General features: G+C 42.4%; 1 protein-coding gene and 1 pseudogene across 2 annotated transcripts in view; one reads left to right on the forward strand and one right to left on the reverse strand.

Moving 5' to 3' along the window:
- DOCK9 (dedicator of cytokinesis 9) overlaps nt 1–27399 on the reverse strand; it is a 382898-nt gene that overhangs the window by 312271 nt on the left and 43228 nt on the right. For both annotated transcript variants that reach the window (XM_032610714.1, XM_032610713.1), the window contains one exon: nt 15019–15092. The gene's annotated coding sequence lies outside the window, so the exon portion shown is untranslated. The remainder of the gene's footprint in view (nt 1–15018; nt 15093–27399) is intronic.
- Nucleotides 13623–15182, forward strand: LOC116742871 (annotated as a pseudogene).

Here is a 27399-nt window from a genome sequence, read left to right on the forward strand (position 1 = left end):
AGCTATAGAAGAGCCATTTGTGAAGGGGAGTTTGATGAAAGTATATATTTTGGAGGTAAAATGAGAATGTGAAAATCAGATTTGTTTTTCCATAATAACTAAGAGTTTAACATCGTTAAACAAAATCAGATTTTTTTTTTTTTTTTCAGAACAGCTAGGAGTTTAATGCAGTTGAGCGTATGCAAAATGAGGTCCCCACCTCCAAGGAGCTGCCCTGCTGGGAAGTCTCTGAATTCCACATCCTTTCTATCAGAACAGGAGCTTGGGGATGGAGTAGACAGGATGGGACAGCCCAGGAGCGGTCTGCACCTGGAGTCTACACATGCTCGTGGAGCAAAGAAAGATGCATGGAGGGAGGGGACCCAGGTGCAGGCAGCACATCACCTGCTGAGATGACTGACAGTGAACCAGGCAGCGCTTAGCACTTAGGAAATCCAGAAAAACAGCCCTCTGTATTTCCTGGTTCCACATCTACAGATTCAACCAACCGGGGATTTGCCAAACTTGGATGGGGGGCGGGGGAATTCCAGAAAGTTCCAAAAAGCAAAATTCGAATTTGCCACTTGGTGCCATTTACATTGTAATTACAACTATTTACATAGCACTTACATTGTATTAGGTATTAGGAGTAATCTGGAGATGACTTAAAGCATGGGAAAGATATGTGTAGGTTATATGCAAATACCATGCCATTTTATACAAGGGACTTGAGCATCCGTGGATTTTGTTATCTGTGGGGCTCCCTGGAACCAATCCCCCAAGGGGACTAAGTGCAATACACGGGTGTTGGGCAGACACTGAGGCATGGCAGCCTTGCATTTGGGAACATAATGATCCAAACGGACAAGCAGTAACGTCTGGAAGCCACAGGACTGGCTAAAGGGACAGTCATTGGTCAGGCTACAAAAGTAGGCTTACAAGTCAAGAGACACTGGAACTGAGTGCTAAGTGGGGACAGAGTGTTCAGCCACTAGATAGAGTGAGAACCAAGGTTGAAGAAAACCCAGCCACGTGGAAGACTTGATCAGGACTCACGTGAGGAATGCAAACATGGAAGTGAATTCTTCCCCAAAGCCTCCAAAAGGAACGAAGTTATGCTGACATCTTAATTTTAGGACTTCTGACATCCAGAACTGTGAGATAATAAATTTATGTCATTTTAAGCCACTAAGTTGCAGTAATTTGTTACAGCAGTAATAGGAAACCAATATAAATACCTTATGAAGACACAGTAGCCACAGAGAAACTATCAGAATAGTCATGATAGTTAAGTTTTAGGGAAATAAAATTGTTGGAGGAGACAGACAAAAAGTTGAATTAAAATATAAAAGGAGCACATAAGAAGATTCAATCACAAACTTTCTGGAACTAAAAACACTTTAAACTAAAAAGAGAAAATTGTCACTGTTAAGATCCAACTTGGTGGTATGGAAGACAAATAGAACAAAAGCTTAAAAGACAGAATGAATATACAAAGAAATGGAAACTACAAGAGGGAAAAAAAACTCGAGAGATATAACTAAGGGAAATAATATAACTAAGAGGATTCCAGAAAGATAAAGAGATATAGGTTTGCTTTAAAATAGAATCAAATCTTCTGTGGTAGCATGTTCATGGGGAATGCACACTCCCGGAAGCAGCGGGGAGGGAAATGGGAAGGGGGAGAATAATTATGAAGGGGGGCACACTGAGCTGCCTAGAGCTTCATAAGCAGCACGGCTGAAAGCTTGGCCCTGTGTGATGTGTTCAGACAGGTGGGATAAACCACTGCATCTCAGAAAGTCTTCCGGAAAGAGTAAAATTGACTGTCTAGCTCCCACTGGTGTCCTGTCTGCCACCAGCCAAAGGTCGGTGACTCCAATGACACAGATGTTAGATGTTTAGTTACTGTCCCACAGGTCCCTGAGGCTCTGCTTTTTTTTTTTTCGGTCTCTTTTCTCCCTTTGTTGCTATCTGATCCTTGAATGCATATTTCATGGCTGATGCCCAGGGTGTCTGTTATCAAACCATCATTTGATTATATAACTGTCCTTACTTGTGCTTTGGCATTTTAAAAGAATGGAGCCTTAGAGAAATGAGCCACAGATAGTCAAAAGAGCCAATGTCTTAATACATAAACCACTAGATTGAAAGTTGAAGCTGAGCATTAGGAGACTGGCAATAAAATATCCATCATTAAACAAAATTTTTTTAATTAATTAATTTGTTTGTTTGGCTGTGTTGGGTCTTTGTTGCTGTGCGCAGGCTTTCTCTAGTTGCGGTGAGTGGGGGCTACTCTTCATTGCAGTGAGCAGGCTTCTCATTGTCATCGCTTCTCTTGTTGCAGAACATGGGCTCTAGGCATGTGGGCTTCAGTAGTTGTGGCATGTGGGCTCAGTAGTTGTGGCTCGGGGGCTCTAGAGTGCAGGCTCAGGAGCTGTGGTGCACAGGCTTAGTTGCTCCGTGGCATGTGGGATCTTCCGGGACCAGGGCTTGAACCCGTGTGCCCTGCCTTGGCAGGAGGATTCTCAACCAGTGCGCCACCAGGGAATCCCCATCATTAAAAATTAAATTGTTGGGCTTCCCTGGTGGCGCAGAGGTTGAGAGTCCGCCTGCCGATGCCCGGGACACAGGTTCATGCCCCGGTCTGGGAAGATCCCACATGCCACGGAGCGGCTGGGCCCGTGAGCCATGGCAGCTGAGCCTGCGCGTCCGGAGCCTGTGCTCCGCAACGGGAGAGGCCACAACAGTGAGAGGCCCGCATACCGCAAAAAAAAAAAAAAAAAAAAAAAAAAAAAAAAAATTAAATTGTTACTGCTTTAACAGAAACTCATCAAAATATCTACAAGAGGAGTAGGAAGCAAACTTGAAAGTAACAGATTGATGTATCAAATAACAGTGTGGAAAAAAATTTTTACTGCTCTTTTATTTTCTAGAACATTTTCAAAGAAAGAGAAACAAGTTTGATTAAACTGTCAAATAATAAAAAATTCCCCAAGAAACTGTGCCTGTACTTTTTGCCAGTGCTCAGAGCTTGATTACATAAAGTTCAATAATAACATTAGGATCTCCTGGCTCTTGAGCCAGAGGACTCAGTCTATACATATGTATATACATTGGTTAGAGAACAGGTCTGCTGCCATGAACCCCTTACTTCTTCTAATGCCCTCTCAGAAGACAGGTTTAGTGCTGGAAAACTCAGAATGAAAGTACCTGAATGAAAGCCCAGAACAAGTCAAACTTTGGCAGCCAAGACGCAGGGCAGTTTTTCCAGCCAGAATGAGAGGATGGGTGGGAGAGGCGAGAAATGAAGAGATGCTGTGGAGTTTAATAAGAGGAAAGAGCTATTAAACATATTTACTTCATTTTTTAAAATTGCTCTTTGGCCCTTTGGTGTCACAGCCAAAGCAGGGAAGGAATGAGGAAAGAGAAAAATCAGCACTGAAGAATATAGAATTTAGTCCAGTAGATTTTAACCAACATAGAAATTCACTGGAAAGGTTCTATGGGGGGAAGACATAAAGGGCCAGGTGAGAAGGGACAAATTGTGTTTGTTTTCCAGAAAACTGTCAACTCCAATTCTCATCAAGGATTCAGGGCCAGCATATAATTTCTGAACCTTACAGTGTGCTGGGCACTGAGGGCTCCTGAGCAGAGAGCGTGAAGGGGCTGTGATGAGCTGGTCAGTTCTGCGGAAAGAGCAGTAAGTGGCAGCAACTGGACCAACCCAGGGAGTAGGAGGTGATCCCAGGTCATTTCAACCAGACCTCTAGGTGGAAAGTCAAGGGAAATAAGATGATGTGTTGAGGATAGGGAATGTGTGCAACCCAGGGAGCAGGAGGTGATCCCAGGTCATTTCAACAAGACCTCTAGGTGGAAAATCAAGAGAAATAAGATGACGTGTTGAGGATAGGGAATGTGTGCAACCCAGGGAGTAGGAGGTGATCCCAGGTCATTTCAACCAGACCTCTAGGTGGAAAGTCAAGAGAAATAAGATGACATGTTGGGGATAGGGAATGTGTGCAAAACAGTGTGTGTGTGTGTAAGTGAGAGCTTGTGCGAATGTAGAAAACAGGATGGGGCATGGTTCACTGGAGATCATGGAAGTATAAATTATTCAAGACTATCAGTTTAAGATTTTAAAAAATGAGAGTGGAGGGACTTCCCTGGCGGCACGGTAGTTAAGAGTCCGCCTGCCAATGCAGGGGACACAGGTTTGAGCCCTGGTCCGGGAAGATCCCACATGCCGCGGAGCAACTAAGCATGTTTACCACAAGTACTGAGCCCGCGCGCCACAACTACTGAAGCCCGTGTGCCTAGAACCCGTGCTCCGCAACAAGAGAAGCCACTGCAGTGAGAAGCCTGCACACCGCAACGAAGAGTGGCCCCTGCTCACCACAACTAGAGAAAGCCCACATGCAGCAACAAAGACCTAATGCAGCCAAAAATAAATAAATAAATTTTAAAAATTAAAAAAAAAAAAGAGAGAGTGAAGAAGGGGACAGCCAATGGGAAATAAGCTCCGAAACAAGGTAGAAAGCTGAGTCTATCCCCCTGGCTAAGATACGGGGATAATTCCCTTCAGGCTGCCTCAACATTGGGGACCACATTTTCTTTCTTTTTTTTTAAAGTATTAGGTCATTTAGCTTATATTTTTATTTTTATACATCTTTATTGGAGTATAATTGCTTTACAATGGTGTGTTAGTTTCCGCTTTATAACAAAGTAAATCAGCTATACATATACATATATCCTCATATCCCCTCCCTCTTGTGTCTCCCTCCCACCCTCCCTGTCCCACCCCTCTAGGTGGTCACAAAGCACTGAGCTGACGTCCCTGTGCTATGCGGCTGCTTCCTAATAGCTATCTATTTTACATTTGGTAGTATATATAAGTCCATGCCACTCTCTCACTTCGGGGGACCACATTTTCTAAGCTCCTATTGGAGACACGTGCTCTGATAAGAATACTTGAAAATGAGTTCATCCCCAAAAATTCTACAGTTGCTGTATTAGCAGGGATTTTAACCTCTGCACTATTGACACTTGGGGCAGAATAATTCTTTGTTGTGAGAAGAGCTGTCCTGTGCAGTGTAGGATGTTTAGCAGCATCCCTGGCCCTTACCCCACTAGATGCCAGCAGCACCACTCTCCTAGGTATGGGGGTCAAAATTGCTCTGGTGGAGAATAACTGCTGTTCTGCAATAGACAGTAGCCCCATTTCAGTCCTAATCCTCCTTAAACTCTGCAGAATTTAACAGGATTGTCTGACCACACCCTCCTTTGGTAAACTCTCCTTTCTCTTGGCTTCAGTGAGGGTTTATTCCCTTGATTCTCCTCCTCTTCACTGCCAACTCTTTCTCAATCATCCGGAGGGTAGGTAGAGCCCTAGAATCTCCCCCGTTTTCTCTTGATGATTTAATCTGATATCCCCCCTGTTCCTTCAAAGTACCAAACTCCCAAGACCATGGGCAAAATTCAAAGGATATGGCTCCTGATAGAGCATGAGCTTTGGCTGGGTAACCGGAGCAGTGAAATCAGCTAAGTACTTGTGCTGAAAATCAACTTTTTGTCCCTGAACTCGCCTCTGAACTTCATACCCACACTTCTGAATTCTTACTCAGAATTTCCCTCTGGATGTAGCTCTGGTGACTTAAGATGAAAATGTCCAGAGATGACTTCTCTCTCTGCTCTAGAATGTGTTCCCTATGTTTGCTGATGGGATCTTCAGCTTTAGTGTCCCTGAAACGTCTTTGTCTTCTCCCCCTAAAGGCACTGGGTCCTGGATCTTGATCTCTGCAGTGAGTCCATTTGTTTGTACTCCTGCAGTGTCTCCACACCATGCTGGGTGGATCCTCTTCATCCCTCAACTAGATGCCTTTCTCTCCACCGTTTTCTCTCTCTCCATTTTTTACCATCTATCTACATGTTTTCTCAGAGCTTACATTTTTAAAAGAGGAAAACATGCATGAAGTTGATGCTGAAACTAGCATTAATTCTAACAAGAATTAATATTCTTGGATATATGAACTGATTGAAGATATTCACACCCATCTTAGTAAGATAGCATTTTCAATACATTTTTCAAATGTTTTAATGAAAAATTTCAAGCATACAGAAAAGCTGAAGGTATTTTGCAGTAAACGTCATATACCCACTGCCTAGATTCTAGAATTATTTTTACTAAGCTTGCCATATCACGTATCTATTTGTCCTCCATTCTATCCATCTATCAATCCAGATAAGTTCCAAAGTAACTTGCAGGCACCAGTATATTTTACCCCCAATACTTCAGCATGTTAGAATTCACTATTTGTTGACAGTTATTTTTTTTGTAAGATCAACATGCAATGAAATGCTCAAACCTTAAGTGGACCATTTTCAACAATACATACACCTGTGTAACAAAACCCCCCTCAAGACAGAGTCTTGCCATCACCCAGAAAGTTCCCTGATGCCATTTCCTAGTCAGTCCCTGGAGGCAACCACTCCACCCCTGAGGCAACCACTATTCTGATGTTCTTCCACCATAGGTTAGTTTTGCCTGTTTTAGAACTTCATATGAATGGAAATCATACAATATGTGCTCTTTTGTGTCTGGATCTTTTTAGATAAAAATAATATTTTCAAGATTCATTCGTGTTGTTTCATGTATAAGTAGTTTGTTCCTTTCTATCACTAAGTAGGATTCCACTGTGTGAATATACCACAGTTCATTTATCCATTCTCCTACTGATGGAGACCTACGTGTTTCCAGTTTTTGGCAACATTTTCAATAAAACTATACTTTTCCTTATCATTTATTAAAGTTTGTAATATATTTTTGTTGTTTTACTCAACTGTGGACTAAGAATAATTATAATATCAACTCAATACAAAAGAAATTTTTATCACCTTCAATTTCATAGTCACAGAAAGTTATATTAAATATACATACTTTTTTTTTTGCAAAGTATTATGAAAGGGTGAGCAATAAAAAACTTTAAAGCATAAAAATGTAGAGAATTCCCTGGTGGTCCAGTGGTTAGGACTCCATGCTTCCACTGCCAGGGGCCTGGGTTCGACCCCTGGTCGGGGAACTAAGATCCTGCAAGCCGGGTGGTGCGGCCAAAGGAAGAAAGTTATATTAGGATAAACTTCTAAGGAGGAAGTGGAAAACAAATACGAGTTTGAAGGAAAATGAGAAACGATGTGAACTATCCAACTGTTAAAGATGATCTGTGTTTCTTAAATGGATGATGTAAATAATAAATTGCCTGGCATTTAGATTCCACTGGATACATTTGAAAGAGCAATATTTATAATATTCCCAAAATGTCAAATTTATGATGAAAACTATTAGATGTCAAAGTAAAATTATGCAAAGGGGTTCATAGTTTTCCCAAAGTATTTTCCAGAGCTCATTCAAAATACCAACAAGAAAAACAGAAGTCCTCCTTGATGCTTGCTGCTTATATCCTAAATTGGAGCCTGGGTTCTAATTGATCACTCTCTAGCTGTAATTGTCATCTCTGAATCCCAACAGGCCTTGAGAATACTACCAATTAGGCAATTTTCATGGGTCCGTTTTGGCCTTATTTTATATCTCAGAAAACTGAAACTGAGGTAAGTCTTTGAGCCAAATGCAACCCAGATGGTCAACCAATGTGGTTTCATTCATATGCCCCTCTTTTTTGGTCTGTGGTCAAGCTCTGACCCCAAAGCAGAAGTGAATTCACAGCTTTTCACTGGGAAGATTTGGGGTCTTCCATCATCTTCTTTATCTTTTTCCACTCATGTGGCTGGAATACTCCAAAGGAAATCATAGGTGTCTTTGCATTGGTTATTTCATTTTTCCTCTGAGAAGGCCTCTTTTGGCTGAGTTTGAATAGCCACAGATCCTGTTACAGAAAACAGTGATTACAGAATTTAATGGGTTCCTCGTGTATTATATTTACCTGTGTCTATAGATATAATATGAAAAGAGCTCACTAATTTGTGGAAAATATAGTAAAAGTGGTGGGAATGGCATAAATAAAACCACTGACTGATAACATTTTAATATGAGTAACCTGGAGCCTTTACAGAAATCTAAGGGCCATGGGCCTTTGTACAAATTAGATCTGTACAAACAAATCTAATGGGCCATGCAACCATTCTCTTTTTCCCAGAAAATGTTCACTTTTTTTTTTTTGGCTGTGCCATGTGGCATGCAGGATCTTAGTTCCCTGACCAGTGATCAAACCTGTGCCCCCTGCAGTTGTTAAGAATCTGCCTGCCAATGCAGGGGACACGGGTTCGATCCCCAGTCTGGGAAGATCCCACATGACGCAGAGCAACTAAGCCCGCAAGCCACAACTACTAAGCCTGTGCTCTAGAGCCCGTGAGCCACAACTACTGAGCCCGCGTGCCTAAAGCCTGTGCTCCACAACAAGAGAAGCCATCGCAATGAGAAGCCTGCACACCGCAAGGAAGAGTAGCCCCCGCTTGACGCAACCAGAGAAAAGCCCGCATGCAGCGACAAAGACCAAACGCAGTCAAAAATAAAAGTAATTAACTAATTAATTAAAACAAAAAAAATGGGCTTCCCTGGTGGCGCAGTGGTTGAGAGTCCACCTGCCGATGCAGGGGACACGGGTTCGTGCCCCGGTCTGGGAAGATCCCACATGCCGCGGAGTGGCTGGGCCCATAAGCCATGGCCGCTGAGCCTGTGCGTCCGAAGCCTGTGCTCTGCAATGGGAGAGGCCACAACAGTGAGAGGCCACCATACCGCAAAACAAAAAAACAAAACAAAACCTGTGCCCCCTGCATTGCTAGTGTAGAGTCTTAGCCACTGGACCGCACAGGAAATGTTCACTTTTAATGTGTCAGGACTGCAGAGTGCTAAGGACAGAATGTACCCCCTCCCCCAATTTATATGTTGAAATTGAAATCTCCATTGTGATAGTATTAGGAGGTAGGACCTTTGGGAGGTGTTTAGGTCATGAGGGTGGAGCCCTCATGAATGGGATTAGTGCCCTTATAAAAGAGGCCCCAGACAGCAACCTCAGCCTTTCTGCCATGTGAGGACACAGTGAGAAGACAGCCATCTATAAGCTACGGAGTGAGTTCTTACAAGACTCTGGATCTACTGATGTTTTGATCATGGACTCCCCAGCCTCCACAACTATGAAAAATAATTTGTTGTGGAGTCTTTCAAGATGGCAGAGTAGAAGGACCTTGAGCTTACCTCCTCTCATGAGCACACCAAAATCACAACTAACTGCTGAACAACCACCCGTTAAAAAAGACTGGAACCTACCAAAAAAGATATTCTACATCTAGAGGAATAAAGAAGAAACCACAGGCTTCCCTGGTGGCACAGTGGTTAAGAGTCTGCCTGCCGAGGCAGGGGACACTGGTTCGTGCCCCAGTCTCGGAAGATCCCACATGCCGAGGAGCAGCTAGGCCCATGAGCCATGACTGCTAAGCCTGCATGTCCAGAGTCTGTGCTCCACAATGGGAGAGGCCACAACAGTTAGAGGCCCACATACCGCAAAAAAAAAGAAGAAGAAACCACAACAAGATGGTAGGAGGGGCACACTCAAGATATAATCATATCCCCTACCACCACCCAACACTTGGCGTTACGGGGCACAGAGCATCCATGGCTGGAGGGAGCTCCTGAAGGGACTGAAGCAGCAACCATGGCTAGAACTCTGTTTAACTTTCCCCTCTCATTGTGTCTGCTGTCATAATCATTTCTACAGACCCCAACTGAGATGTCATAAACAAAAACAATCAGGACTTTAGAAAAGTATCAATGCCTGCAGCAGCTGTGTGGCTGACAGGGTCTTCATGCTCCAGCTGGGTGTCAGGCCTGAGCCTCTGAGGTGGAAGAGGCTAGTGCAAGACATTGGACCATCACAGACCTCCAGGCCCCACGTAATATCAATTGGCGAGAGCTCTCCCAGAGATCTCCAACTCAACACTAAGAACCAGCTCCACTCAATGACCAGCAAGCTCCAGTGCTGGACACCCCATGCCAAACAACTAGCAAGACAGGAACACAACCCCACCCATTAGCAGAGAGGCTGCCTAAAATCATACTAAGTTCACAGAAACCCCAAAACACACCACCAGACACGGTCCTGCCCATCAGAAAGACAAGATCCAGCCTCACCCACCAGAACATAGGCACCAGTCCCCTCCACCAGGAAGCCTACCCAACCCGCTGAACCAACCTCACCCACTGGGGGCAGACACCAAAAACAATGGGAACTACGAACCTGAAGCCTGCGAAAAGAGGACCCAAAAAACAGTAAGTTAAGCAAAATGAGAAGACAGAGAAATATGCAGCAGATGAAGGAGCAAAGTAAAAACCCACCAGACCAAACAAATGAAGAGGAAATAGGCAGTCTACCTGAAAAGGAATTCAGAGCAATGATAGTAAAGATGATCCAAAATCTTGGAAATAGAATGAAGAAAATACAAGAAATGTTTAAGAAGGACCTAGAAGAACTAAAGAGCAAACAAACAACGATGAACAACACAATAAATGAAGTTTAAAATTCTCTAGAAGGAATCAATAGCAGAATAACTGAGGCAGAAGAACAGTTAAGTGACCTGGAAGATAAAATAGTAGAAATAACTACCGCAGAGCAGAATAAAGAAAAAAGAATGAAAAGAATTGAGGACAGTCTCAGAGACTCCTGGGACAACATTAAACACACCAACATTTGAATTACAGGGGACCCAGAAGAAGAAGGGAAAAAGAAAGGGACTGAGAACATATTTGAAGAGATTATAGTTGAAAACTTCCCTAATATGGGAAAGGAAATAGTCAGTCAAGTCCAGGAAGCACAGAGATTCCCATACAGGATGAATCCAAGAAGAAACACACCAACACACATATTCATCAAACTTTCAAAAATTAAATACAAAGAAAAAATATTAAAAGCAGCAAGGAAAAAGCAACAAGTAACATACAAGGGAATCCCCATAAGGTTAACAGCTGATCTTTCAGCAGAAACTCTGCAAGCCAGAAGGGAGTGGCAGGACATATTTAAAGTGATGAAAGGGAAAAACCTACAACGAAGATTACTCCACCCAGCAAGGATCTCATTCAGATTCGACAGAGAAATTAAAACCTTTATAGACAAGCAAAAGCTAAGAGAATGCAGCACCTCCAAACCAGCTTTGCAACAAATGCTAAAAGAACTTTTCTAGGCAGGAAACACAAAAGAAGGAAAAGACCTGCAATAACACACCCAAAACAATTAAGAAAATGGTAATAGGAACATACATATCAATAATTACCTTAAATGTAAATGAATTAAATGCTCCAACCAAAAGACATAGACTGGCTGAATGGATACAAAAATAAGACCTGTATATATGCTGTCTACACGAGACCCACTTCAGACCTAGGGACACATACAGACTGACAGGGGGGGATGGAAAAAGATGTTCCATGCAAATGGAAATCAAAAGAAAGCTGGAGTAGCAATTCTCATATCAGACAAAATAGACTTTAAAATAAAGACTATTACAAGAGACAAAGAAGGACACTACATAATGATCAAGGGGTCAATCCAAGAAGCTATAACAATTGTAAATATTTATGCACCCCAACATAGGAGCACCCCAATACATAAGGCAAATGCTAACAGCCATAAAAGGGGAAACTGACAGTACACAGTAATAGTAGGGGACTTTAACACCCCATTTTCACCAATGGACAGATCATCCAAACAGAAAATAAATAAGGAAACACAAGCTTTAAATGATACATTATATCAGATGGACTTAATAGATATTTATAGTACATTCCATCCAAAAACAACAGAATACACTTTCTTCTCAAGTGCTCATGGAACATTCTCCAGGATAGATCATATCTTGGGTCACAAATCAAGCCTTGGTAAATTTAAGAAAACTGAAATCGCATCAAGTATCTTTTCCAACCACAGCACTGTGAGACTAGATATAAATTATAAGGAAAAAACTGTAAAAAATAAAAACACATGGAGGCTAAACTATACACTACTAAATAACCAAGAGATCACTGAAGAAATCAAGGAGGATATCGAAAAATACCTAGAAACAAATGACAATGAAAACACAACGACCCAAAACCTATGTAGTGCAGCAAAAGCAGTTCTAAGAGGGAAGTTTATAGCAATACAATCCTACCTGAAGAAACAAGAAACATCTCAAATAAACAACCTAAACTTACACCTAAAGCAATTAGAGAAAGGACCAAAAAAAACCCAAAGTTAGCAGAAGGAAAGAAATCATAAAGATCAGAGCAGAAATAAATGAAATAGAAACAAAGAAAACAATAGCAAAGATCAATAAAACTAAAAGCTGGTTCTTTGAGAAGATAAACAAAATTGATAAACCATTAGCCAGATTCATCAAGAAAAAAAGGGGAAAGACTCATTATCAACAGAATTAGAAATGAAAAAGGAGAAGTAACAACTGACACTTCAGAAATACAAAGGATCATGAGCGATTACTACAAGCAACTATATGCCAATAAAATGGACAACCCGGAAAAAGTGGACAAATTCTTAGAAAAGCACAACCTTCCGAGACTGAACCAGGAAGAAATAGAAAATATAAACAGACCAATCATAAGCACTGAAATTGAAACTGTGATTAAAAATCTTCCAACAAACAAAAGCCCAGGACCAGATGGCTTCACAGGCAATTCTATCAAACATTTAGAGAAGAGCTAACACCTATCCTTCTTAAACTCTTCCAAAATATAGCAGAGGGAGGAACACTCCCAAACTCATTCTACGAGGCCACCATCACCCTGATACCAAAAGCAGACAAAGATGTCACAAAAAAGGAAAACTACAGGCCAGTATCACTGATGAACATAGATGCAAAAATCCTCAACAAAATACTAGCAAACAGAATCCAACAGCACATTAACAGGGTCATACACCATGATCAAGTGGGGTTATCCCAGGAATGCAAGGATTCTTCAATATATGCAAATCAACACCATATTAACAAATTGAAGGATAAAAACCATATGATCATCTCAATAGATGCAGAAAAATCTTCGACAAAATTCAACACCCATTTATGATAAAAACTCTCCAGAAAGTAGGCATAGAGGGAAGCTACCTCAACATAATAAAGGCCATATATGACAAACCCACAGCCAACATCATTCTCAATGGTGAAAAACTGAAACCATTTCCACTAAGATCAGGAGCAAGACAAGGTTGTCCACTCTCACCACTATTATTCAACATAGTTTTGGAAGTTTTAGCTACAGCAATCAGAGAAGAAAAAGAAATAAAAAGGAATCCAGGGCTTCCCTGGTGGCGCAGTGGTTGAGAGTCCGCCTGCCGATGCAGGGGACACGGATTTGTGCCCCGGTCCGAGAGGATCCCACATGCTGCAGAGCGGCTGGGCCCGTCAGCCATGGCCGCTGAGCCTGCGCGTCCGGAGCCTGTGCTCTGCAACGGGAGAGGCCACAACAGTGAGAGGTCTGCATACCGCAAAAAAAAAAAAAAAAAAAAAAAAGCAACATGGGAAAAGCAACAAATAACATACAAGGGAACTCCCATAAGGTTATCAGCTGATTTTTCAGCAGAAACTCTGCAGACCAGAAGGAAGTAGCATGATATATTTAAAATAATAATTGGACAGATTACCTGTCAGGCAAGAGCTGCTGTGATGGTTTATGATGATGCCAATAAAAAGTGGGTGCCAGCTGGTGGTTCAGCTGGGTTCAGGAGAGTTCATATATATCATCATACAGGCAGCAACATGTTCAGAGTGGTGGGCAGGAAGATTCAGGACCATCAGGTCGTGATAAACGGTGCCTTTCCTAAAGGGTTGAAGTACAATCAAGCTACACAGACCTTCCACCAACAGTGGGACGCTAGGCAGGTGTATGGTCTCAACTTTGGCAGCAAAGAAAATGCCAGTGTTCGCAAGTGCCATGATGCATGCCTTAGTAGTGTTGAGTTCACAGGAAACAGGGCCAACATCGCCTAGACAAAATTCACAGCTACCTGCCCATGTTCAGAATGGCCCATCACAAAAAGAATTGGAAATTCAAAGAAGGCAACTACGAGAACAGCAACAACAAAAGGAGCTGGAGTGGGAAAGGCTGGAGAGAGAAAGGATGGAAAGGGAGAGATTGGCGAGGGAGAGGTTAGAAAGGGAAAGGCTGGAGAGGGGGCGACTAGAACAGGAGCAGCTGGAGAGAGAGAGAGAAGAGAGGGAGGGCCTGGAGAGACGGGCCCGGGAAAGGCCAGAACGAGAGCCACAAGAGCAGCTAGAAAGGGAGCAGCTGGAAAGAATATCAAATGCTGCTGCCCCTGCCTCTGAGGAGACTTCTCCAAACTCTTTGCGGGGAGACTCCTCTGCTTCTGAGCCAGGCTTGCAGGCCGCCTCTCAGCTGGCAGAGACTCCAGCCCGACAGGGCATTGACTTGGGACCACCTGCACCCCCACCCCCTCCTCCACTCCCACCAGGTCCTGCCCAGGCATCAGCCGCGATCCCTTCTCCCCCAGGCCCCCCTCCCCCTCTCCACTTCCGTCCTGGTCCTTGGGCCTCCGCCTCCTCCACTACCACTTCCTAATCAAGTATCCCCTCCTCCTCTACCACCTGCCCCTCCCCTCCCTGCATCTGGATTTTCTTTGGGATCCACATCTGAAGACAACCGCCCTTTAACTGGACTTGCAGCTGCTATTGCTGGAGCAAAACTTCGTAAAGCGTCATGAATGGAAGATGCCTCTTTCCCAATTCATTGGTGTGAATTCGGCCTTATCTAAAACAGATAAGGAAAGGGACCCCTTCCTTTAAGGGGTAGTGGTTTAATGCAAGAAATGAGTGCCCTGCTGGCCAGGAGGAGAAGAACTGCTGAAAAAGGATAAACAATAGAAACAGAACAAAAAGAGGACAAAAATGAAGATTCAGAGCCTGTAACTTCTAAGGCTTCTTCAACAAGTACCTGAACAATCTGAACAACCTGAACAAGTACCTGAACACCTGAACTAACAAGAAAACCTTGGGAAAGAAGAAATACAATGAATGGCAGCAAGTCACCTGTTATTTCCAGACCAAAATCTGCACCTTCTTCGCAGCCCAGGGGAACGGAGTCCAGGCGGAAGCAGGACATTCTAGATGAAATGAGAAAAGAATTAACTAAGCTAAAAGATGAGCTAGTTGATGCAATCAGGCAGGAACTGAGCAAATCAAATACTGCATAGAGAAACAAACTAAGGAGAGATAGGACTTTAATCCAGAGAAGGAAAAAAAAAAAACCTACAAAGAACAACTGTTAACAACAACAAACCCCCTACATTTTGTGAGCTGTAAGAAGAAAATGGAGACAAACAGTCGGAAGGAGGGAAAAACGAACGTACTTTGAAAGCCTTCAGACATGACTACTCTGGCCATAAGCTATTTCCCTCCCAGTTTGCTGACCTTTTTTTCTGACCTTTACAACAGGATGGAAGGGAGTCATACAGGAGTTCCTGTATCAGTTATGCAGAAAATACTAAACCTGTCAGGCAAGATCGCCATGCTTTGAAATATTTTCATGTCAAGAGGAAAAATCGCACATTTTCCACAATCCACACTACGATAAAGAGAAGAAAGGCTTGAGAAGTGTTTTCAGAGAAGGCTGATGAAGAATTTCGCAAGTTATGCTATTGTATTGTAAATGGTTCTCTCAGGTTTGTCTTCCTATCATATTTGATATTCCATGAATAACTGAGGTCAGCCCTACGCAGGTTAAGATCATAAGATGTGGAACAAATGGAATGGTATGTGCTTTCACAGGGTGATGTTTATAAGAGAGTGTCCTAAAAATGATTTATCCAGAGTGAGGAATTTTAGAACGATAGGAAGTCTCTCGAGTTAGACTTCATGCAATTTTGTAGATTCAAACATAAAATTCGCCCAGAATCTAAAGATGTAGATGCCTTCCTAAATTGTTACAAATGCTTTACCAAATCTGTGACTCCTACATAACACAAACCAGTAGTCAAATGTAAAACAATATATTGTAGATTTACTGTAGGTTTTCAACCTTTTTTATTTATGTGTGTGGACATTTTTATAATGTAATTACAGCTACCACAAAATTAGCTTTTTTATTTATTTTATTTTATTTTTGGCTGTGCCACACAGCTTGTGGGTTCTTAGTTCCCCAACCAGGGATTGAACCCGCACCCTTGGCAGTGAAAGTGCAGAGTCCTAACCACTGGACCACCAGGGAAGTCCCAAAATTAGCTTTTTAAATTGCAGACAGTAATGCATGTCAAACTAATATGTAGTGGCTTTTTCAAGGCCTAGTCCCAGGGAAAAGATTTTGCAGAGTATACAGGAGTGGGAGGAAGGGAAGGAATAATGTTTTACTTAAAGTTAATTTCTGCACTATCTTTTTTTCTCAATTATTTGCATGAATAATAATGAGGAATATTTTGTGGCTTTAATTGGTAAATATGTTAACAGAACCAAGTACTTCATCTTTTACATCATGTCTTCAGCTATTTATATTTTAACTTCGGTAAGTTCAATGGTCTGAAACATGATTCTGAGCTTCACGTGAATGACATCTTACTGTGGAACTCAAAACAGCCACATAGCACAGGGACATCAGCTCCCTGTGCTTTGTGACCACCTAGCAGGGTGGGATAGGGAGGGTGGGAGGGAGACGCGAGAGGGAGGAGATATGGGGATATATGTATATGTATAGCTGATTCACTTTGTTCTACGGCAGAAACTAACACACCATTGTGAAACAATTATACTCCAATAAATATCTATTAAAAATGCTAGATCTTAAAAAAGAAACTGGTTTATGCACTAAAGTTTTGTGCCTTGATCTAATATTAACATGATGTCTGTGTAAAATGACAAAAAGAACCAATACTGAATCACATTACATTTCCTGTCATCCTGCATTATCCCAGATTGCTAAATGTGTTCTTTCTAAGAAGTCTGATTGAACTACTGTATACATTTACTGTCCTATGTGACAGTTTTGTCATTGTTAAAGAGATTTCAGTAATTAAAATGGGAAGCAGAAGCTTAGGTTATTTTCCTTATCAAAACTATGTTCCTTGAAGCCACATTACTATGATGGCTTTCATGCTCTCGTACATTGGATGTCTTAAGCTGAGTGCAGTTTAGGGGATCCTGTCTAATTACAGGAAGGTACCTCTTTCCTTCAACACTGTGATCTGACCTGTGACAAATCTGTACTATATATTATGTAACTGGCTAACAAGTCAATTGCAAACCAACTGAATGTTCAAATCTTAGTGCTGGTGCTGAAATCTCTTCACAAGAGTCGTCATGATCTCAAAGTTTGTTTCAAAATTTGCAAACATCAAGTGTCAATCAAATAAGAAGATGAAACACTAATGAATGTGGAATTCTCACGCTTTAGGTGTACTTCCGTTTTAGATTTTTTGGTTCTCTGCTATTTTTACAGTACTGTTTCATTTAAACTTCCTACATGCTAACTTCGTTTGTGCGATTGAAATAAAATTGCAGTATACACATGTTTAAAAAAAATAATTTGTTGTTTAAGTCACCCAGTCTATGGTATTTTTGTTATAGCAGCCCAAATAGCAGCCCAAAACTCTGAGACACAGAGTTTAGCACATAATTATTCCTGATTATTTAATCTGTATCTGTTCTCACCTCAAATTTAAACTTCTTGAAGGCAGGTATTATCTAAAATTTCTGTCCCTCACAGTTCCGATCACTGGATTAGGTACATAGCAGGTGCTTAATCTGGGGAATGATAGTCAAAATCTTAATAGCTGACTAATTAGAAAGAACACTGGGGACTTCACAGTGGTTAAGAATCCGCTTGCCAGGCTTCCCTGGTGGAGCAGCGGTTAAGAATCCACCTGCTAGTGCAAGGGACACGGGTTCGAGCCCTGGTCCGGCAGGATCCCACGTGCCGCGGAGCAACTGAGCCCATGTGCCACAACTTCTGAGCCTGCGCTCTGGAACCCGTGAGCCTCAACTACTGAGGCCCGCATGCCTAGAGCCCGTGCTCCACAAGAGAAGCCACCGCAATGAGAGGCCCGCGCACTGCAGTGAAGAGTGGCCTCCACTCGCCGCAACTAGAGAAAGCCTGCGTGCAGCAACAAAGACCCAACTCAGCCACACACACACACACAAAAAATCCATTAAAAAAAAAAAAAAGGAATCTTCTTGCCAATGCAGGGGACATGGGTTCGAGCCCTGGTCCGGGAAGATCCCACATGCCGCGGAGCAACTAAGCCCGCGAGCCACAACTACTGAGCCCGCGTGCCTAGAGCCCATGTTCTGAAACAAAAGAAGCCACCGCAGTGAGAAGCCTGCACACCACAACGGAGAGTAGCCCCCACTCACCACAACAAGAGAAAGCCCGTGCGTGCAATGAAGACCTAATGCAGCCAAAAATAAACAAACAAATAAATTAATTAAAAGATTTTTTTAAAAAAAGAAGAAAAGAAAGAACACTGGCCATAGTGTTTGGTGAGCACCCTCCGTGCCCAGCATTTTAGTTGCTGGATTGTAGGGAAGTCCAGGGGTTCCAGGGATGGGACCAAAGTAGCAGCGGGGAAGCGGGGGCCCAAGGCTGTGGCTGTTTACCACCCAAACCAGAAATATTTATATGTTTATAGCAGGACTGGAGTTAGCAGCCAGCTTCTGGACTCCAGATATCACAGACCAGATAGTTTGATGTGTTGGATGATGCTGGTGCTCTGCCTTGATCCCCTCTCATCCATTTTTACCATTTTTGTCTTTCCCTTTTGGGGGTGCTTTTGATTTCAACAAGCGAAGTGTGCTGCACCTTTAAGGAGAACTACCTTCTAGTTACTGGACCCCACTTGCCTGCAGGTGGAGGCCCTTGGCGTGGTCTACAGCCTGTAACGGATGGGGCGCTGGGGCAGGAACCCTAGCTCCCTTGCCTCGGGTGAGCCCACCCCAAGGCATCGCTTACACTTGAGCCCCCCTCAGAGTTGGGACATCACCACCTGTGGAACTTGGCTGAGCAGCCTTACTCTCCTTTTCGCGCTCTGCTCCCCACACCACTCTCTCTCTCATCGTTTCACCTGTGAGCCCTTGCTTAAGAAGCCACTCCCACACCAACCTGACTGTGGGGATTCTGACGGTATTCATTTCCTAGGCCTACTGTAGCAAGTACCCCTGCAGCAAGTACCGAGTGGCTTAAACCAACAGAAATATCTTCTCTCATGGTTCTGGAGGCCACACGTCTGAAATCAAGGTGTCGGGCAGGGTATGCTCCCTCTGAAGGCTCAAGGGAAGAATCTGTTCCATGCCTTTCTCTTGGCTTCGGCTGTTGCTGGCAATCCTTGGCATCTCCTGATTTGTAAACACATCACTCGTCTCTACCTCTGTCTTCACACAGGGTTCTCCCTGTGTCTGTGTATCTTTTCTTCTCCTTCTAAGGACACCAGTCATATTGGATGAGGGACCATAACCTCATGAGTATGGCCTCATTTTAACTTGACTGTATCTGCAAAGGACCTGTTTCCCAATTAGGTCATGTTCACAGGTGGGGAGGGAGGTGTTTGCTGTGGCTGTGAGGGAAGGATCTGTTCTAGGCTTCTCTCCTTGGCTTGTAGATGGCGGTCTTCTCCCTGTGTCTTTTCATAGTGTCATCCTTTTGTGCATGTGTGTTTCTGTATCTTAATTTCCCCTTTTTATAAGGACACCAGTCATATTGGATTAGGGCTCATCCTATGACCTCACTTTAATCTGATTACCTCCGTAAAAAGCCTTTCTCCAAATACCATCATATTCTGAGATTAATAGGGGTTACGACTTCAACACGCGAATTTTGAGGGGATATAGTTTTACTCATAAGGGGGCTTACAACTTCATATCTTTTAGGGGCAGAATTCAACCCTTGACACTGACCTAAACCATCTTATTTATTACTTTAAGGTTTTGTGAAGGTCAAGTATCTAAACACACAAAAAATGGTATGTACACTATATAGAACCCAGTGGCTCTATTTTCCAGTCATCGTTATTTATTTATTTGTTTGTTTATTTATTTATTTAGGCTGCGTTCCGTCTTCATTGCTGCTTGTGAGCTTGCTCTAGTTGTGTTGAGCGGGGGCTACTCTTTGTTGTGGTGCGCGGGCTTCTCACTGCAGTGGCTTCTCTTGTTGTGGAGCACAGGCTCTAGGCGCACGGTTTTCAGTAGTTGTGGCACGCTGGCTCAGTAGTTGTGGCTCACATGCTCTTGAGTGCAGGCTCAGTAGTTGCAGTGCACAGGCTTAGTTGCTCTGTGGCATGTGGGATCTTCCCAGACCAGGGCTCAAACCTGTGTCCCCTGAATTGGCAGGCGGATTTTTAACCACTGTGCCACCAGGAAAGCCCCAGTCATTGTTCAAATGTATTAAAACACTATGTTTTTATCTTTCTGAGTTGTCATAAAATCAGAAACAATATTATAACTTCATTTATAGGACTTAAGTATCTACAACATTTGTGTTTTTACTTCCTGTAGTTAAGGTTAGATTCTTTTTCTGGTAAGTATCAGTTTTGAATTGGAAATTATGTACCCTTAAGTGTTATTTGTATGAAACAAATGAGTCATTAATAACACAATAAATAAACTGTACAGTGGTTAAGAATGTGGACTCTCCTGTCAGACGGCTGAGGTTTGCATCAGCTCTATAACTTACTAGCTGTGTGACCTCAGGCCAGTTAATTAATCTCTCTGAGCTTTCATCCCCTCAGCTGTAACTGGCAATGAGAACAGTACTGTTATTTTGAAGCACATTGCGCAGTGTCTGCTCATAGTTAACACTCTCTAAATATTAGCTATTATTTTGCCTGAGGTATTCATTTATACATAATACGTCTGAAAATGTAAAGACATAATAGAAGTGAAATTTATAATTATCTCTTTAGGTAAAACCTCACACTTTTCCAGGAAAGTATTACTAATATATTCCTTTAAAATAACAGAATATAACTAGTCTTTTCTCTTTGTCTTTCTGAATTTAACTATTTATTACCAAGATAAAATTATTGTTCTGTTTTCATGAGAAAAAAATTTTAATTGTATATAATTTTTTTTAAAAAAAGGCAATTCTCTAATATGGTACAAACTTAAACATCACAAAAAGAAATGTAGTGAAAAGTAAGTCTCCTCCCCTTTCCCCCAAATTATCAGGTGACCTTTCCAGGGGCAATCATTGTTACAAGTTTCCTTCCAGAAATAGTCTATGAATATGCAAGGAATAAATTTTCTTACCCATATTTTTTAACGTTATAGCATATTATGTATGCTCTTCTGCATCTTTCTTTTTACAACTTAATAAGATACCTGGGAAATTTTCTCTTATCGATACCAAGTAGTTTTGTTTCATTCTTTTTCAGTGTTGCATAGTATTCCACTCTACAGATATACCAAACTTACTTAACCAGTTCCCAGTATATTTGGCTGGCTTCTTTTGTTACTGCATGCATATTTGCATCTTTAAGCTCATGTGCAAACATATCTGTAAATAAACTCCTAGAGTAGAATTGCCAAGTCAAAAATATCTGCATATGGAAATTTGCTAGCACTTTGTAAATTGCTCTCCAAAGAGGATGGACCAATTTGCCTTCCCACCAGTATCAGTCCTCCCATCACCATCAGGGCATTACTAAATTTTCTGAATTTTTCCAACCTTACAAGTGTCAACAGCATCTCATGCCACTTTGAATTTCTATTTCTCTCATTAGAGTGCAATTAAGGATCATATCATTTGCTTATGAATGATTTATATTTCCTTTTTTTTACAAACTATTTGGATAATTTGCCAATTTTTCTATTTAAATATTTATTTTTTCATAATAATCTCTATTAGCTTTTTATATATGAAGGAGTCTAAATTTGGTTGTATGTGTAGTATTTTTCCTGTTTAGTCATTCGCCACTGATTTTGTTATGGTATTTTTTTTTCCAGGAATTAAAAAAATTGTTTTTGTTAAATCTATCAATAAGGTAGGAGACTATTGCAATTCTGCAGGTAGGAGCATCAGGTGGCTTGGGATAGAGTAATGCTAGTGGATGTGGTGATAACTGATAATTGTATTTGAGGATACAGGTATTGGGAAGCTAGAGCTTGGCTGATGCATTAAATATGGTGGCAGGGGGTGGGGTGGGGAAGGTGAGGGAAAGAGAGGTTGACTCAGAGGCTTTCGGCCTGAGTAACCAGGTGGACAGTGATACCTCTGACTGAGATGGACAAGATTTTAGGGGAAGCAAGTCTCTAACCTGTTTTGGAAACATGCTTCCACATGCCTGGTTTCATAATGTGATACATATTCAGGTCCTGTTCATTCATTGTCTACTGAGGCTCTTCCCATCAAAGTGAAATGCTGAGTCAAACTATATATTCAGCATGTCTGAAACAGCCATTACTACACTGCATATACACTCATAGGTGGTGACGCAGAGTTCAAGAGAGCTAACATCATACCCCCAATATCATTGCCTCACCCTGCATCTGGGGTCTCTTCTGGGGACTTCAGCACATGCGCTGCAGTCACCGAGGAAACACTGACCTGGCTCTGTATCTGGGATTGATTTAAAAGAGTTTGACTAGTTTTCCCTGAATTCTAAACTGGCAGGTTGAGTCAGTTTAACAACTTGGCCTGGTAACCCAAAACCAAAAAAAATCAGACTGGTTTGTACATGTCCGGAGAGAGGGCCATGGTCTGTGAGCTCAGCTGGTGGGGGCAGGGGAAAAGGTTGATTTTTTTCAGAGACTTTATAAACATAAAATTCCGCACGGATGATTAATAATTCTGTGCAACATGATGGGTGTTGGCACACAATGGGGAGAAAATCTTACTGAAAGAAAATAAACAGTGTTGTGGAATGATTCCAGTAGGAATTTAAGACAATCTCAAGGAAATCTCTGAGAGTCTGTTTTAATCTGTCTTTTCATGTATCCCTTTGACAGTAAAATTAGTGCCCAGCATTATGGAACGCGGTGAAGAGCAGCTGCCAGCTAGCATCCCGACTACTTTTACAACACATCCAGTCACCACGTACTCAATACCTTCCTAAACAGCTTTCACATCTATCTTCTTCCTTCTGCAACTTAATGAGTAAAGCTGAGCCAGTCACCACCCAAAACAAGATATCAAACATTCCTAGCCCCTCTGCAGTGTTCTTTAAATTAGGGGAAATAACACCTTCATGGTACAGAGAGTAGACAGTTTAGTTACGACGCTTACCTTGCTATTTTGTTGATTCTGAGCACTGAATGTTTTCAGCTCTGATCACCCAGTTGGCTTTCCTAATAATGTCTTAGAGGTTCATCCAGAGGCCAGGAGAACAGAACATATACATGTACTACAAGGGGGCCTCAATACCTTAGCAGGTGGGTTACAAACTAGTGTAACTCTAGATGGAAATGTGCATGTTACCTTCCTTGGCCAGTCGTATTTTCCTGAGATGGTGGCAACACTAGATTCCCATCCCCTGTGCTCCTCTGCAACGTAATCTTGTCACTCTCCCATAGAGTCGGGGGTCTCACTGTCCTCTCCTTGAATCTGGACGAGTCTTAGTGACTTTCTTTTCTAACAGAATGTGGTGGAAAGGGATGTTCTGGACTTCAATGGACAAGTCATAATAAGCCTTGCAGTTTCTGCCTGGGAATCTTGGAGCTGTTGCTCTTCGGATACTCCCTCTATGAACCCAGATGTCAGGCTGTGAAAAGCACATGGTGAGGCCAGGCTTGGGTGCTGTGCTTGACAGCCCCAGCTGAGCTCTCAGCCAATAGCCAACTTTATCCACATGTCACAAGAGTGAGCCACCTTGGGATAGACCTAGAGTCTGTCATACAGAGTGAAGTAAGTCAGAAAGAAAAAGACAAATACCGTATGCTAACACATATATATGGAATTTAAGGGAAAAAAATGTCATGAAGAACCTAGGGGTAAGACAGGAATAAAGACGCAGACTTACTGGAGAACGGACTTGAGGATATGGGGAGGGGGAAGGGTGAGCTGTGACAGGGCGAGAGAGAGTCATGGACATATACACACTAACAAACGTAAGGTAGATAGCTAGTGGGAAGCAGCCGCATGGCACAGGGATATTGGCTTGGTGCTTTGTGACAGCCTGGAGGGGTGGGATAGGGAGGGTGGGAGGGAGGGAGACGCAAGAGGGAAGACATGTGGGAACATATGTATATGTATAACTGATTCACTTTGTTATAAAGCAGAAAGTAACACACCATTGTAAAGCAATTATACCCCAATAAAGATGTTAAAAAAAAAAAAGAGTGAGCCACCTAGGATGTTCAGCCCAATTGAGGCTTCAGATGACCGAGACTCCAGCTGACATCTGATTGCCACTTCAAGTGAGACCCCAAGTGAGAACTTCCCAGCTGAGCTCAGTCAACTCACAGAACTGTGAATGGCTTGTTATGTAGGAAGAGTTACTGAAACATCTGCCATTCTAGGAGAAGTAAGGGTCAGGGAAAGTAAAATCAAGGAACCCATACTGAGCATGAGACTCCATGGAAGACACAAGAATATGTATGCAGTTGAGATGGGGAGAAGGGACACTTACATAAAAGAGTAAGAGATGGTTCAAGGTAGCACATGACTCCTAAATATAGGCGTGTAGGGAACAAAAAGATCAGTGAAGGCTGGGAGTCTTCATGGAGGAGGAGGGACTTGAAGTGAGAATTAACAGATAGGGGAGTGCACGCAAGCAGAGAATAAGAGGGAGGCCTGGGTACAGCACGGATAGAGATACGGTTTTAGAAATGTGCCTAATGCTTAAAGACTGAATAGATCAACATGACTGGAACACAGCATTTATATACTTATGTAACAGCTGATAAAGCTGGAGATAGACCCAGAATAACACGTTAAACTGCTTATCAAGAGAAAGGTTAAGGCAAGAGTTTTGAGTTGAAGAGCCATCTATGCTTAGGTGAGAGGTGAGACCATGGAAGTGAAGGTCTCCGAGGAAAAGAGTCTCAAAATAACTTTGTTGGAGTATGGAATCCTTTAAACTGATCATTTATTTTTGGAAAAATCCGATTTCTATAAAGCAACTCATGTTGGATAGGGGAAGGAAAAAGAACCATCAAGGAAAGAGAATCACTTAAGATTATCATTGTTGAGGAGAATGACAATAATCTCCAGTGGTTCCATCCTAATCGAGGAGAAATTTGGGAGTCAAAAGTCATCTAATTGGCGCTGAGACCACTGATACCAGCTGCTGAGGACAGGGCCGTTCTAGCTATTTCAGTTCCTCTTGAAGCCAGTTTCAGGAAGCAGCCAGACCCTCCTTAGCCCAACCTCAACCGGCAGGGAGGGGAGAAGAGCTGGAAAGTTTAATCCCCAATGACCAATGATTTAATCAATCATGCCTACGTAATGACACCTTGATTCAACAAACAGCATCCTGGACGGCGAACAATTGATGTACCAGTTGGGTGGCAAACCCTGACCCTACAGGGACAGAAAGTCCTGTGCTCTGGGCCCTTCCAGACTTTGCCCTATGTATCTCTTCATCTAGCTGTTTAACTATATCCTTTATAGTAAAATGCTAATTATAAGTATAGAGCTTTTCTGAGTTCTGTGAGTTGTTCTAGTGGGTTATCAAATGTGAGAGGGGCATTGTGAGAACTCCTGAATTTTCAGCCAGGCTGGACAGGAGAGCAAGTGGCCCCAGGCTGGCATCTGAAGTGGAAGCCGTCTTATAGAACTGAGCCCTAATTTGTGAGGTCTGCATTAACACTAGGTAGTTAGTCTCAGAATTGAATTGAACTGGAGGACACTCAATTGGTGATGTGAAACACAAGGGGTCACGGGGAGAGGTGATGCAGACCACAAGGGAGGGTAACCAAGTGGGGCATTTTCATTATGAAGCCCTATGTTTATAAGGCCCTCCCCTTTTGTGGTAAAGGAGAAGGAGTCATGTTGATGAGGTCAGAACTTCTGTCTCCTGCACTTTACCACTTTGGTAAGAGATCTGCCCACACATCCAGTGTCATCTGGCACTTGGCGCTAAGCCAGGAGGTAATCAAGAAAGGGACAGGAACTGCTTCCTGGATGTCTTCAGAGGAAGAGGGAATGAATGCATGTAGGCAGAGATGAGGTTGAAAAGGAATTAAATCTCCATAATGCATGGATTTGGTGCCACATATGGCCCCCGATTCACCTTTGGATAAGCATACCTTTCCTATTCTCAGTGTATATGGAGTGGTGGGACTGACCCCACCACCTGGCTCCTGACCCAAGCCAATGATTGGTTCAGAGGGGGCCCACTACCTAGGCCAGGCCAATCAGAGACAGGAAGCAACATGCCAGGAATTTTACCAGCGCTACTGGGGAAAAAATAAGCTTTTCTCCACTCTAGGCTTGCTAAGTTATTAAGATGTAAGCCTAAAAATGTGGGTGGGTGTCTTGACTCCAGTTGAGGTGAGCGTAACCTGCCAAAGAGTGAAACCAACACAAAGGAAAGCAGAGTAGGGAGGTGTGTATGTGAGTCTGTGAGAGAGACAGAGACAGAGAGAGTGAGACAAAGAGGCACAGAGAGACACAGATGACATTATCTCTGGAAGGGCTTGTGTGAGGGTAGTTTGTCTTGGGAAGCAATCCCAAAAGAAGAGTGAGCAACTGGGAAGAGTGAAATCAGAGAGAAGGCAAAAACAATTGGAAGATATTTTATTCAGTTGCTCATTGCTGTGACCAACTAGGACTGGATCCCACTGAGACCTTCCGAGAAGTCATATTGACAACCTCACAATAGTTTAGAAGTGGGACACACTGATCAAGGCTCCAGGCTCCCAGTGGATCAAAGGATGCTCCATGAGACCCTAACTGCTCCTCCCCACTTTTAGTGGCCAAGATTCTCCAGAGACCAGCCCATGTTGATAAAGAGTTTTGATACACATACAGATGGAATAACCCTTTATCTGCAATCCTGTTTAGACGGGAAAATAAAAAAGTTTTATTTAGGCTTTTGAATAAACTCAGCCAATTCACTTAATCAAAGATGCATAAGACACAGCACATAACAAGAGATTTGTCTGTTTAAGAAAAGAGATGATTTTGAAACATTTAGTGCTTAATTCTACTTATATGAGGTACTTGAATAGTCAAATTCATTGAGACAGAAAGTTGAATGGTGGTTGCCAGGGGCTAGTGAGAGGGAGAAATGGGCAGTTATTGTTTAATGGGTAGCGTTTGGGATGATGGAAATGTTCTGGAGATGGATAGTGGTGATGGTTGTACAACAATATGAACTTACTTAATGTCACTGAATTGTATACTTCAAAATAGTTTAAATGGTAAGTTTTATGTTATATATATTTAACCACAAAAAAATATTTACTACAGGGACTTCCCTGGTGGTGCAGTGGTTAAGAATCCGCCTGCCAATGCAGGGGATATGGGTTCAAACCCTCGTCGGGGAAGAT

Source organism: Phocoena sinus, chromosome 18 (genome assembly GCF_008692025.1).
Source record: "Phocoena sinus isolate mPhoSin1 chromosome 18, mPhoSin1.pri, whole genome shotgun sequence".
NCBI lineage: Eukaryota > Metazoa > Chordata > Mammalia > Artiodactyla > Phocoenidae > Phocoena > Phocoena sinus.